Source organism: Euprymna scolopes, chromosome 18 (assembly GCF_053919585.1).
Source record: "Euprymna scolopes isolate OS-2025 chromosome 18, ASM5391958v1, whole genome shotgun sequence".
In the NCBI taxonomy this organism is placed as follows: Eukaryota; Metazoa; Mollusca; class Cephalopoda; order Sepiida; family Sepiolidae; genus Euprymna; species Euprymna scolopes.
This window is the reverse complement of record NC_136499.1, coordinates 105,335,139-105,349,270: the sequence shown is the minus strand read 5'-3', so window position 1 is coordinate 105,349,270 and position 14,132 is coordinate 105,335,139. Positions and strand designations below refer to the sequence as shown.

The window sequence follows — 14,132 nt, the reverse complement described above, 5'->3', positions numbered from 1 at the left end:
TAGCAATGTTTGGTATATTTCACATTCGAAGTAGCGCAGCAAGGCTGTATCAAAAAAGGAAAGATGATGGGAGAGGATTGAAAAGTGTAAAAGATTGTGTTAGAACCGAGGAGATGTTGTTGAAGGAGCATGTGGTTAGAAGTGAGGAGTGGATGCTTAAGGTTGTGGCCAATGAAGTGTAGGTATGTAAGACCAAGGCTGATTATGTGAAACATATGGATAGAGAAAGGACAGAGGAACTGGCTAGGAAGAAAATGCATGGAAGGTTCTTTAAGGATATAGCAGAAGTGGCTGATGAAAGATCATGGCAATGGCTTAGAGCTGGGTATCTGGCTAAGAGTTCTGAAGCTTTTGTTTGTGCAGCACAAGAGCAAGCATTAGGAACATGATTGTTCAAAAAAGTGGTTCTAGGAGAGGAAGTTGCTGCAGAATGCCGGATTTGTGGTAAGACCTCAGAGTCAATTGCGCACCTTGCAGCAGAGTGTAGTGGACTGGCCCAGACAGAGTACCGCAAAAGACACGATCGCATGGGACTCCGGATATATTGGGAGGTGTGTAAGAGGGTTGGGGTGAAGTGTGCTGGAAAATGGTTTGAGGAGGTTCCTGATGAAGTGAGAACAAGTGAGGATGGCAAGGTAGAGGTATGGTGGGACAAAAGTGTCATAATGACTAAGCAGTTGGAACATAATCGTCCAGATTTGGTCGTCATTGACAAGGTCTCAAAAAACTGGCAGATTGTAGACTTCTCAGTACCCTGGGACAGGAATATGAGTGAGAAGGAGAATGAGAAGTGGAGCAATTATGCTCCATTGGCCTTGGAGATAAGGCGTATACACGGGGTTAAAACACAAATAATCCCGGTCGTAGTTGGTGCACTAGGAGTAGTATCAAGTCATCTGGAAGGACAATTGAAAAAAACTACAAATCCCCGATGTTTTAGGTGGCCTTCAAACCTCTGCAATTATAGGTACCACCAACATCTTTAGGAAAACTCTTGATCTTTGAAGCTCCTGGTTTGAAGCCGGGATTAAGGGAAATCCTCTGTAAATGAATCCCATCCCTTTCCAGAGAGACGTTCATAAACGAAATAAGAAGAAGAAGAAGAAGAAGAAGAAGAAGAAGAAGAATTATTATTATTATTATTATTATTGTAGTAGTAGTAGTAGTAGTAGTAGTAGTAGTAGTAGTAGTAGTAAAATACATAAATAAATAAATAAAAAACAACAGCAACAACAACACAATTCATTTTTTGGTGCCACCATTACTAGCTTACATTCTTGTCTGTAAATCAGGGAATATATGTATTATTTTTTGATGCATGTTAAAATAGAGTCGACAGATCGATTTTTTTTAATACGTGGTTTTAAGCAAAAACCAACAGTGTTTACTTAATTGTTATGTCGAAAATATATCCAAAAATTATGAAAATTCATCTCGCAGAAAATTATTTATAGTAAAAAGTAATTTTTATGGAAAATTGGGGGAAATTGCATTTTCCCTAGATGTGAACACCTTGAAGATTGCAAATACAGGGAATGCTTATTTTCTTTTTGGCTACTTTTATGACTGACGTACTGTTTCAGACCATAGCGAGAGACTATATCTTTTTAATAAAAACATAAAAGCAGTTGTTCTACTCAATAAATTTTCGTAATCTTTGGATATATTATTATTTTCGACATGACAATTAAGTAAGTACTGTTTTCTTTGCTTAAAACCACATATTTAAAAAAAAATCAATCTTAACAAGCACCATTTTTTTATAACAGTTATTAAAATTTCACATGTCATCTGTTTAAAATCTTTACAAAACACCTCCTTCCTTGATCCTATCATTAAACTTGAATCAGCCCTTTTTATTTTAACGTAACAAAGTTTCACATTAAGGGAGATAACTTATCTCAACTTACTTTCAAGCATCTTTTTATTGTTTTTTTTTAAAGGAAAACAACTTTTTAATAAAAAAAAATAACAAAAACTAGGTTCTTATTTAGAATTCGACAATAATAATAATAATAATAATAATAATAATAATAATAATAATAATAATAATAATAGAAACTACAGACAAATCTTTAAAATGTACGAAATGTATGAAACGAAGATGTTAGGTACGTGCAAAATGAATGCCGATGCTCAAAATGTATAAACATTTTGACCCCTCCCTTAACATAAAAATTCACCAAAAATCAGGAAATTAACCAATTTTAATGAAATTTTCAGTATTTATAAAATAATGATCACGGAATATAATAAAACCACTATCTTTATTTAAATCTTAGTGGAAGTGTATTATTTTGTTTAAACAAAAAATACCTTTACTAAAGTTATGGTTTTCTGTAGTAAAAAAAAAAAAAAAAAATGAATGAATTTATTTTTGCTTTTTTTATGAAAATAAAGCATCGTAAATGATAACATTTTTTTAAAAAAATTATTTATCTTTTAGAGGAACATTACAAAAAAAGCTCCTAAAATTTGTATTAATGAATTCGATATAACTCAAAGAAAAATTAATTTCTCGGACTACCAATATTACGATTGAATTAAGCATTGTTTATTTAATATTTTCACACAAAAAAATTGTAATAGCGAAAATATTTCTACTTTTTTTTTAAATTACAGATTTTGCATTATTTTTATATGCAAGATTTTGATAATGTCCTTGGCTTGCATGAATGTGAAACTTTCAACGTAACATAATTTTTATATAATCTTGGACAATAAATAAATAAAAAATAATTTAAAAACAGGAACATAAAAAATTATTAAATTAAAAATGATAAAAATAATACAAACGTTCAGGATAGGAATGTATGGATGCACGACTGAGTGGGGGGGGAAGAAAACTGGCGCCCCTACCGCCTTTTAATATCATGACTTCATTTTGAAACAGTGTTCTGATTGGCTGTAATTTTGAGCTTCCGTATAATCGTGTTTACAAAACTTCATTTATTGCGTTTTGGCAAACAGCAGAATTACTTGCTTTTTGGGAGCTAATTAAGTTTTTTTTTTTGTACAAACAAGGTGTTTTTTTTTTATTTAATTCAATATTTTAGGACTTTACTTTACTAATTATCTTTGAAATAGACCCAGAAAACTAATATTTATCTTTTAAAGGATTTTTACAATGAATTTATTTAACTTCAAAATTTAGCTGAATTGGTAAGCTCGCCATGAAAACATTTTTCATAACCTTTTTTTTCACATGTACAAATATTTTTTTTTCCTTTAGGAAATTAACTTTAATCTCTAATCTTTCAAATACAATCAAAAAGGAGTCGGAAACCTACAAAAAAATTATGATAAATCGGCTTTCAAAACTATCTTTGTTTGTCCATTTTTGACCGTACCTAGATGTTATCATCCAAAAATGATTGGGTCCTTTTTAACTAAGAAGATTCAAATTTAGAAGGAGAGAGCCAGGAGAACTGAGGAAAGTATAGAGAGCCAGGTGCCGCTATATATATATATATATTTTTAGAGAATATGTTAAAATCCATGGGTGGACAACTAAATTTGAACTATAAAGATAAAAATCATCCTTATAATTGCTACACTTCACTCTTAAAATCGCTAAAAGTCGTAAAAAATGATTTTCTTTATATAAAAATACTTGATAAATCCATGTGATTTTTGGAATATGACATCTTCGTTCCATGATGATTTTTCTGTATTTTTTTTTTTTTTTAATTAAGCGCAATTCTTAATGAGCACTGTAAAACAACACTAAAACTGCCATTTCATTGGCTATTAGAACAAGCGATCACATGGAGTTTATTTACCTATTTTCTTCCAGACCTATATTTTACTTTCTACTGTTTCTTAACATGAAAAAAAAAAGTAAAAATAAGTTGAGATAAATTATCTCCCTTGATGTGAAAATTTGCTATTCTAAAATGAATGGCAATACAAAAAATAAATTTTAAAATCTCTCACTATCTGTCTACCTGTTTGCCTTATATATATATATATATATATATATATATATATATATATATATATATATATATATATATATATATATATATATATATATATATATATATATATAATAAAAATAAAAAATAAATACATCCCATAAAAATAAAAAATAAATACATCCCATAAAAAATAAGGGGCGACTCATTCATATATATACTAGCAAAAGTATCCGTTGTTGACTGGGTTCAAAAACAGCCTACAGAAAATGGACTCTGATTTATGAAAGTATGATAGGTTATGAAAAGGAAGGGTTGTAAAGAGATAGCTTCGAATTTGGGGGTATCAAAACCAAAGCAAAATATTATGAAAGTAAAAATAAAATAGATAAACCCCATAATTTATTGTACCATATCTGTTCACACTGAAACACTTATCACAATATTCTGTGGATCTATATTAAAAAACCTTGTTAAACTTTGTGTCATATTTCCATTCTATGGAGGTCAGGTGCGAACGAACACCCCATAATTTTATTTTACCATATTTCTTCAAACTGAAATATAATTATCAAAATATACTTATGCAGATAGATATGAAAAGTCTTTATTAAAGTTTGTGCCTATTTCCATTCTATGGAGGCCAGGTGCGAATGCAGACCCTACAATTTTATTATACCATCCCTATTTAAGTTAAAACATACTTATCAAAGTATTCTTATGTACTTCTATATCAAAAACACTTGTAAACGTTTTATTTTGATTTTTAATTTTTTTATTTCCATACTTTTGCAAATGCAGACACCACAATTTTAATGAACCACCGTTCTGCCAGATCAAACATACCCATTCATGTGTCTCGATAGATCTTCTATCATTATATGTAATCAATTTTTTTAAAAATAGTCAACCAGACAGGAGCTTATTTGTGATCACACACTTCATAGCCTTGATAGGTGATGCCCTTTTCTCTTCCCTGCAACCTCTTTCCCACAAAAGAAACGTTGCAGGCCTGTCTCTGCTCTATTGTTATTTTCATGGCAAGTGCTCATCTGAGCTCTAGTCTATGGTTCTCCCTAACTAAACTTTCATGAAAAAAACTTGTCTAGTTGAAACCACTATCAATAATTCCCACTACTCTTTACCTGTGCCTAAATCTAAACGTGGATTCCATGAACAAAGTTTCTTTCTTAGAACTGCATCTCTGTAGACTTCTGTTATGTTTTCCTGTTCTCCAGTTGAATACAATATGGTCATCTTCAAGTCCGACATAAACAAGTTCTTGATGAGCCATTCCCCTTAAGTAATCCAATTTACTAAATTTCCATTACTAACGATTACCATATTGTCCAATTGACTACTGTACACTCTTTAACCCTTATCCTTGAGTGGCCTTCCGGGCTTTGATAAGTGGTGACTCCTTTTATTTACTTTTTTACGAGCATAAACTTTACAAATTATGAATTTATAAAACTGTATAATAATACAACTGGCAGTATACAACAAATAACTGTTACTAAAGGCAAGAAAATTTACTTTCCCACTTATTTGCACAAGTTTCAAATCTAAATACTGATTGTAAAATTTATTATCTATGCATCCGTGTTCTGTATAAATTCCGAAGGTTGTTGTTGAAGCGAATAGTTTTTATTTCGTGGCAAATTAAATTCCATTTTATCCGTTGCCCATAATGTCTGCCTACGAATTTGTCCGTATGGCACTTGACTTTGGTTGCTGTTGCTGCTGCTGCCAAGCATCCGGGTTCTGATAGCAGACGGTTCACACGCAACAACCCGGATGTAGACGCGCAGCAACATGGCAGTCGATAAGAAGACGAACTTTGTTGTTGTTATGTTATTATTACAGTGAGGTGTCGAACACTAAAGAAGTGCGCGTTTTTCTTGGAACACACCTTCTCGCATATCGTTCCCCATTTTCTCGCGACGGTACAAAACCATTTTTTTTTTAATTCTTATTGGTAAGTCGTTCGTTTATTTTCACTTATAAAAAAAAAAAAAGCCTTTTTTTTCTTCTTCCTGTGTGTGTATTTCTCTCTCTCTCTCTCTCTCTGCGTTAAAAAAGAGTCCGGTTCAATTATACAATAGTGACGCGGACGAAAAGTACCAGAAGGAATCCCCCCAAAATAAAAGCATAATTAATATTTTATCTAATTTTAACAATAAATTACTTTAGAATTGATAGTTTGGCGGATCTGGACGAGAACCCTCTCCCTGTATCTTAGTGTCGAATCAATAATAATCCACGGGAAAAAAAATGCAAAATCACGAAAACCGTTCTTAACATAGGTTTGGGGTGTTTATTCCGAAAGCCGTTCTTAACATGGGAAAGTTGGTGTTTATTCCGAAAGCCGTTCTTAACATGGAATTGTGGTGGGGGAGTATCCTGAAAGCCGACTTGCACTCCGCCATTAGCCAAAATTACACGCCTTTAAATTGACAAATACGAATTCGTTTCTATTTATAAGTAATTTTATAGTCAGAAGTTTGTGGCCTTTAAAACGTAAAATAAACATTTTTTCCATAGCGTGTTATTTCATTTTATGTTTTCTAATTTATTTTGACGCATGGGAATTTTTAACATTTTTAAACTCAACAATAAAAAAATTAAAATGTTTGTTTCGGAATGTTTTTTTTTTTTTTTTTTTTTTTTTTTTAGATAAACCATTGTTTGGGGCTAGTTGTTATTTTTACGACGCTTCGGCTGATGTAACCTCCGATCTACTGTAGGTGCATAAGATGCAGATGCATCTTTTCGAACTTGGGAAAATTCTAGTCGAACTTCGGAACCTCGATGGAATTTCGAACTAAATTCTAGTTTGGCTAGAATGTTCTCAAGTTCGAAAAGATGCTTCTGATGAAGGTCGGAGGTTGCATCGGCCAAAACGGTGTGAAAATAACAGCTAAGATCATAATAGCAGCCTGAATAATAATTATTAAACTAAACTCACATCGGCATTTATTTATTCATTTCTTTTTACAATAGCCAAAAAACAAAGGTTAATAATAAATATACAACAAATAAATGTTACCAAAGGAAAGATAAGTTACTCTTTTATCTGGTTAAGTTTTTTTTGTGTGCTTAAACTTATTTTAAAACGTTTATTTACTTTGAAACAAAAGTAGCGTCAAGTTTGTCTAGTTGTATTCGAATTATAGTTTTTATAAATATATTTATTCATATTGAATATATTAATTTGTCCGCATTTATACATGCGTTAAATTCCATCTTTTGTTTATTAAATTTTTAGGTGAAAATACAGAATGATTACAGAACGTCTTCCTCTTCCCCGTAGCTTTCTAAATAATAGCGTTATTATTTCAGCACGACCCGTGAACTGCACAAAATACCAATTCTTTTTTGCTGGCTTGCCTCTTGCAACAAATCTGCCCACTGCCCCAGTGCCCCACTGCCCAATATTTTGAGTTTAAATATTTGATACACAGTTTTGGTACAAGTCTATAAATGGTCCACAAGTAAACGAGTAGTTGCCAAGATATGAAGAATTTTACGTAAATTGGGCACCCACACGTTGACGCTCCTCCAACAAAAATTCGGCAAATGTGTATTTCAACGGCGTAAATTCAAGTTTTACACTAGTGGTAGCCATAAAGTGGGTGATCATTATACGTTAAATTATTATAGAAAAGTGATACCCCACTTTCTTTAAACTAACATTTCTTCATATTTTGGAAACTACTCGTTTGCTGGAATTTTAAACGTTATTTTCGTTTTCAACATCCTCAAAAACTTATAAATGTCTTAATTTTCCAAGTTTTTTTTTCTATAGCGTGGAAAATTGATTGTCTGCCCCTTGCTGATCTTATATTCCAAACATTCTCAATAGGTGTCGCTAGCAGTGTATCTTTCATAAACAAGATGGCGTGAAGTTTTTCTTCGATAAAATGTCTCATAATGGTACTTGTACAGTTTAGTAAAGACATAAAAAAAAAATGAAAATATTGAAAAAAGTTTAAATTGTACATATCCGTTATGGGACGAAGTTCTCTGAAAAAAATTTCACTTAATTTCATCGAGTAGTTTTTTTTTTTTTTTTTACAGCGAAAAAACAATTTATGATACCGAGCAAAATGTCCGATTTTTAGGAAGAAAAGCTAGTATTAAAGATGGGGAGGGGTGTCAGCGCTTTAACTGGAGTTATCTTCCTTTGTCATTTATAAAATTCAAACAATCTTTTTTTTTAATCCAATATGGCCGCCTTCAACGCACTCTCATAAAAACGTGTTTTTCCGCTGTAAAAAAAAAAAAAAAAAAAAAAAAAAAAAACTACTTGATGAAATTAAGTGAATTTATTTTTTTTCGGAAAACTTCGTTCTATAACGGATACATACAATAAACTTTTTTCGATATTTTCATTTTTTAATGTCTTGACTAAAATGTACAAGTACCCTCATAATATTTGATTTTCTTAAATAAATAATAAAAAAAAAACTACTTGATCGATTTACGTGGATTTTGGAATATGACATTTTCATGCAGCGACAAGTATAAAGTATAAAGATTTTTTTTCAGATTTTTATAGTAAAAAAAGATTACTTGTGGACCATTTATAGACTTGCACCACATTTTTTAAATTTTTAAAATAACACATTGTGCGTGTGTTCTGATTTTGTCAAACACGACAAATAATGATTTAATTTTACCGCAAATTGTTGCGTTGTTTTCCACGAGCGCACCTTGAAATATTAAAGTGTTTTTTTGTTTGTTTGTTTTTTTTTTTTCAAAAAATGTACTAAGATAAGTAATAAAAATAAAGAAAAAAATATTCACTTTTTTTAATAATAAAAAAATCTGCATTTTTATGAAATCAAATTTAAATATTGAAAGTAAAAGTACTTTTGTTGGGTTTCGCTGCAAAATAGAAATACTTTTAAAGCGTTTATATTATTTATATTGCAAGCTATTTATTTTACAAAGAATTGTTTTAAAATGTAAATTTTTTTTTCACGTATATCGTTTCATATTGCGACAAATGATTGATTTTTTTTTTTTAAATTTAATTAAAAAAAAAATTAAGCAAAATAAAATTAACAGTGCTTATGCATTTATGTTACCGTGCTGTTTTTTTTTTTTTAATAGTATTTGCAAATTCAAGTTTACGATATCCTTTTTATTAAATTGTTAGGTGAAAGTACCGAATAATTACAAAATACCCTCCCCTCCCCATGTTAAGAATGGCTTTATAAATAATAACCTTATAAATTCAGCAAGGTAACATGAGTACCAAATTAACTAACTAGTATTAAAATGTAAAAAAATACACTAATAATAAAGTTAAAAATTACATTTTAATTCCGAAAGTGTTTGTTTATTTATTTTCTTGCCTAGATTTTGGCTTCAGGTGAGACATTATATATATATATATATATAATCTAATGTAATCGATTTTTCTTATCTATTTTGAATTGAATTTATGTTTTGGTGTATTCTAACCACGAGGAAATACCAGTTTGATCACGTGATTGATTCTAATTTTATCTGCATTGAAAACGAAAATAGAAAAACAAATCACTATTCTTTTTTAAAAAAACAAAAAAAAACTATTAACAAATAATTTTAAAAGGGCTATTCAACATCATAAATTAAAATACAATTTTCTCTAGCTAAAAGTCAGAAACTACAAGAGATACTCTTAAATATCCTTCCGTGTTCCTAGTAAAGATTTAAAAAAATATATACTTCCAAATTTATCACATCGAGGTTGCCAGGAGGAACTTAAGATTTGATTTAAGCAATTTTGTCTTCTTTCTGGCATTAATTTTATTAATGCTACAAGGCTTTTTTTTTTTTTTTTTTTTTTTTTACCGGTACTAAAACACACACACACACACACAAATTGGGTCAAACTGTCAGTCAACTTCCTTTCTGTCTATTATATTGCGATAAAAACAAACCTCTTTGTTATTCGTGCCACCCGGACGACGTACGGTACCCGCGCTTGTTTTAAATAAAATATTTTTTAAATGTTGCTTTTTATTGAATAGAAAATAACGAAAGTAAAAGTAAGACATCGCATTCAAAATTTATTAAGAAGAATATTAGTGTTAAATTTTAATATTCTGTACTTCTGCAGTTTACGGACCGCTCTGAAATATGTTATTGGTAAATGTGACTAAATCACCGGTAAAAAAAAAAAAATGTCTGCGTCCATCAAACTTAAAGACCGAACCAGAAACTAAAAAACGAAATGAAACGAAATTTATTTATTATAATTGTTATTTATTTATTTATTTTTATTTATTTATTTTTTTTTTTTTTTTAGTTCAGGTACGCATTTACCAGAAAAGATGTATTTCCTCTGTTATTATTTTAGTGAGAATGAATTACTATTTCGGTCAATGTGATGTGCAGTGGCGTGCACTCGTGCAGTGAGTGTGCACTCACTGGTTAGTGGTTGTCCAACCTGTAAAGGGTGTTTATTCCAAAAGCTGTTAACATCGGAAGTTGGGGGTTTATTCCGAAAGGCATTATATATTTCAACCTCCCCATGTTAAGAACGGCGTTCGGCGGGAATAAACACCTTTTGCAGGCTGGACAATCAGTGCACTTGCACTAGTGCACTCAGTGGCTGCAGTGCACATTGACAACTGTTTCGTTATCACTCTTACTAAAATGAAATAAAATTATTTTTTTCCATGCGTACTTGAATAAAATTCACTGAAAATGAAACGAAATAAATAACGAAATAAAAACAAACAAACAAAAAACAATTATTTTGTTCTCTTTCTTCAATATTACATTTTCGATCCAAATAAATCAACAGGGATAATGTTGACCGACCGAAAATAGTAATTCGTTCTTACTAAAATAAAACAGGGGAAATACATCTTTTCTGGTAAATGCATACATGAACTAAAATAAATAAATAAAAATAAAATAAGTACTGCAAAAACGAATGAATAAATAAATATAAATAAATTTCGTTTCATTTCGAGTTCCGGTTCGGTCTTTAAGTTTGGACGCAGATGATTTTTTTTTTTTTTTTTTTTTTTTTTTTTTTAGCGGTGATTTGGTTAGGGTATTCCCGATACTCACATTCTTAACATGAGGAGGAGGCCTTTTTAAAACTATGCTGTACTTTTACCTAACAGTTCATAAATAAGATATCGTAAAAATTGAACTTCAAAACCCCATCTAAAAAAACAGCACGGTTCGAAAACTGCAGAAAGTGCCAAAAATTCGTTTTCTTTTTCTAGTTAAAATTTAAGTAAAAAAGAAACAAACTCCCATTCCTGTTGTTTTTTTTTATTATAATTCTATTTACGGATTATTTTGTATGAATTAAAAATTAGAAAATTTATGAACAGTGGCTTTTTTTTTTATATAAGTTTTCAAGTGTCTTGAACAACTGTAGAATTATTTTAAAGATAACCAGCGTTGGTTTATGAAAAAAACAAAAACAAACTTATTGTTCAAATTTACATATTTATCAGCAACACAACTGGACAAGATCAAAGTGTAGTATCTGTTCTTCAGATGCTGCACTTCTATTTCTTGTTCTCTTTCGGTGGAGGAGAAATCCTTCACGACTGAGACAATTTTTATTTTTGTACCTTTTCTCCACGTTAAAAAACGACCCTGGTGTCTAACTCTATCCCGTGGGGAGGCATAGTAAATAGGTACTCCCAAACTTTGAACTTGCAGATATATTTCCACTTTATAGCCATCTAAAGTGTGTGTGTTTGTTTTATAATGTTGATGTTGAATTCTTGGAGACTAAATAAATGATTTTCCGTAAATCATTATCCTTTGGTAAGGAACTTTGTGAGTTCGTTCCATATGAACTCCGAAATAGCTGCAACGATTTTTTTGACATTTGCAGTGTTCTTAGATAGGTTTTATATCGGAATGTCTTCGATAAGTATCGATAATCAAAAAAATCCAATGTAAAAAGGAACAGGCGATTTTAACTAAAGTTAACAACTTATACAAGTACATTTGAGAAGTTTTATTACCACACAAGTCGAAATCAACAGTAGGTTCTTTGATATAACAGGGGCGCGTTCGAAATTAATGTTTGTGTAGAGCACAATTGAACTATGATACTTGACTTTTGCATTTTAAACTTTAATTCAAGCCATAATATATAAAAATAATTTTGTAAAGTCAACAATAGGTTCTCTGCAGTGCAATGTAGACTACAATGCATTGTGGACTAAATCACTGCGAAGAGGCATGTGAAGCTTCCTCCTGGTGCACTGCAATAGGTTCTCAATTAGAGCAGGCAATAAATCAATTTGATTGAAAAATTGGTGATTTCATCAATTTCAATGACAATAAAAATATGGGAATGTGAAATATTCATTGATCATCATTCAATCCTGGGTGATGTCAGGTCTCTCTGCCAGTGTATATATATTCTTTCAGTAATTGAAAATGCCTTTTTATTATTTTTCACAGAAATATTTCCTATCTATATTTTTAAATATATGCTAATCATTGCATTATGTTTATCCTCTGAAGAAAAGGTCATATCTTTGAAAATTCATGCATTAAGTATTTTTCACTGGTACAATTTCCTTGTTTGAATTTTTTGCCATAAACAAGGCACAGTTCGACTAAGTCGTAAGGGGCTACTTAGAAGGGCCAGATTTGCTGGGATACTATATAGAGAGATGAGCAGCGAGATGTCTGTTCGTATTACACTTGAATTTCTGAATGTCAGCACAGTCAGGGAAGCAGGAGCCTGCAAGGAAATTCCAAAGTTTAGCAGTTCGAGGGAAGAAACTATTTCAGTAGGTTTTGCGGCATCTAGGGATCTCTAGTGTAGAGGTTGGATTTTGCTACCTGTATGGTCTGTCGGGGGAACAATTTTATTTTTCATCTGTTTTTCCTATTTTTTCAATTGCTCAACCTAGTATATTGAGCTTTTTATTATGTCGATAGGTTCCAATTTTAAAAAGAATACTTACATTAATTTCTCTCTCTCTCTCATATATATATATATATATATATATATATATATATATATATATAGTGACCCTGTCAACTTTTGGTCTACAGACTTGAAACTTGATGTAGGGGATTTGAACCTGTGGAACAAATTTGATTTGGTCTTTAGGCAGTAAAAATTGAAAAAAAATTGTAACTTGGCTGGCATAAGTGGACTCAAAGTGCTTTTATATGCAAATATATATTTATATACATTAAAGTCGGTTAAATTTTAACATTTTCCTATCTATCTGACTAAAACTCAAACAATGACTAATTCTGTGATGGTAAATGTCTTAGTTTCGATTGTAACTGATGACACTCAAGTCACTTTAGTCGCGTGCAAGCGACTCTATAAGTCACTCCGTCTGTCGGTAACACTTTTGTGCTTGGCCTTTTTGGTTAAGATCAAAGGTCTGTTGTTAAATGATGCTGCTCTTAGCTTTTTAAACTTTTCTTGGCCTTTTAGCTAAGATCAAAGTGTAGAATCTGTTCTTACTACATGCTGTACATTGTGATATAAAGTGGGGGATCACTTTTCTGTATTAATTTAATGTAAAATGATCACCCACTTTACAACCAGTCAGTCTCAAAGCCATTCAAGTCATTCTCCAGATCATTCAAGTTGTTTTTGAAGGATTCCAGTTATTTTTATTGCATTCAAGTCATTCTTAAGGTCATTCAATTCATCCTTAAGTTCATTAAAGTCATTCTAATTCATTTACTTTTTATTTAAGTCATTTCAGCCCATTTTTCGGTCATTTTAGTTCATCTTTAAGAATTTCATGTCAATCCTACATTCACGCATTCATTCATTACACGAGAGCACGCGACTAATGGCTGTCGGTCTTGTTTTTTTGTTTTTTTTTTAAAGTCACTACTATATATTAGGTACAATATAATAATCAACAGAATATTGTCTCTATAATAATACATATGAAATTTGCATATTTTACAATCTGGCAACACTGATGTACTAGTGTGTGTATATATATATATATATATATATTAGCATGTCACCTAGCAATGATGGGACGATTCCAATATTTTTCCCAATTCTGATATAATTTCCGATTCTTTATAGATTTACAAATATTTAACTATAAAGCTATTTTTGTCTCATTTACCATAAAAACACATTAATGGTTCATATATTTTATCAAACATAAAAAAACTTGTGGGAGGGATAATCTATAGATTTTAGTTTTACTGGAAGTTTAAATCGATAAATGTTATTTTATTATT

The 14,132-nt window shown here is 30.8% G+C and overlaps 1 protein-coding gene, 1 long non-coding RNA gene and 1 pseudogene across 5 annotated transcripts in view; 2 read left to right on the top strand and 1 right to left on the bottom strand.

Annotated features, from left to right (window-relative positions):
- LOC145297738 (uncharacterized) overlaps positions 1-9,910 on the bottom strand; it is a 28,430-nt gene extending 18,520 nt beyond the window's left edge. For both annotated transcript variants that reach the window (XR_013870319.1, XR_013870320.1), the window contains exon 1: positions 9,851-9,910. This is a non-coding gene — a long non-coding RNA (uncharacterized LOC145297738). The remainder of the gene's footprint in view (positions 1-9,850) is intronic.
- LOC145297735 (methionine-R-sulfoxide reductase B3, mitochondrial-like) overlaps positions 1-14,132 on the top strand; it is a 292,708-nt gene that overhangs the window by 46,650 nt on the left and 231,926 nt on the right. For 2 of the 3 annotated variants that reach the window (XM_080143953.1, XM_080143956.1), the window contains exon 1: positions 5,692-5,895. The exons of the other annotated variant lie outside the window; for it this stretch is intronic. The gene's annotated coding sequence lies outside the window, so the exon portion shown is untranslated. Of the gene's footprint in view, positions 1-5,691; positions 5,896-14,132 lie in introns of those variants that run through there. 3 annotated transcript variants of the gene reach the window in all.
- On the top strand, positions 13,337-13,460 carry LOC145298019 (U2 spliceosomal RNA; annotated as a pseudogene).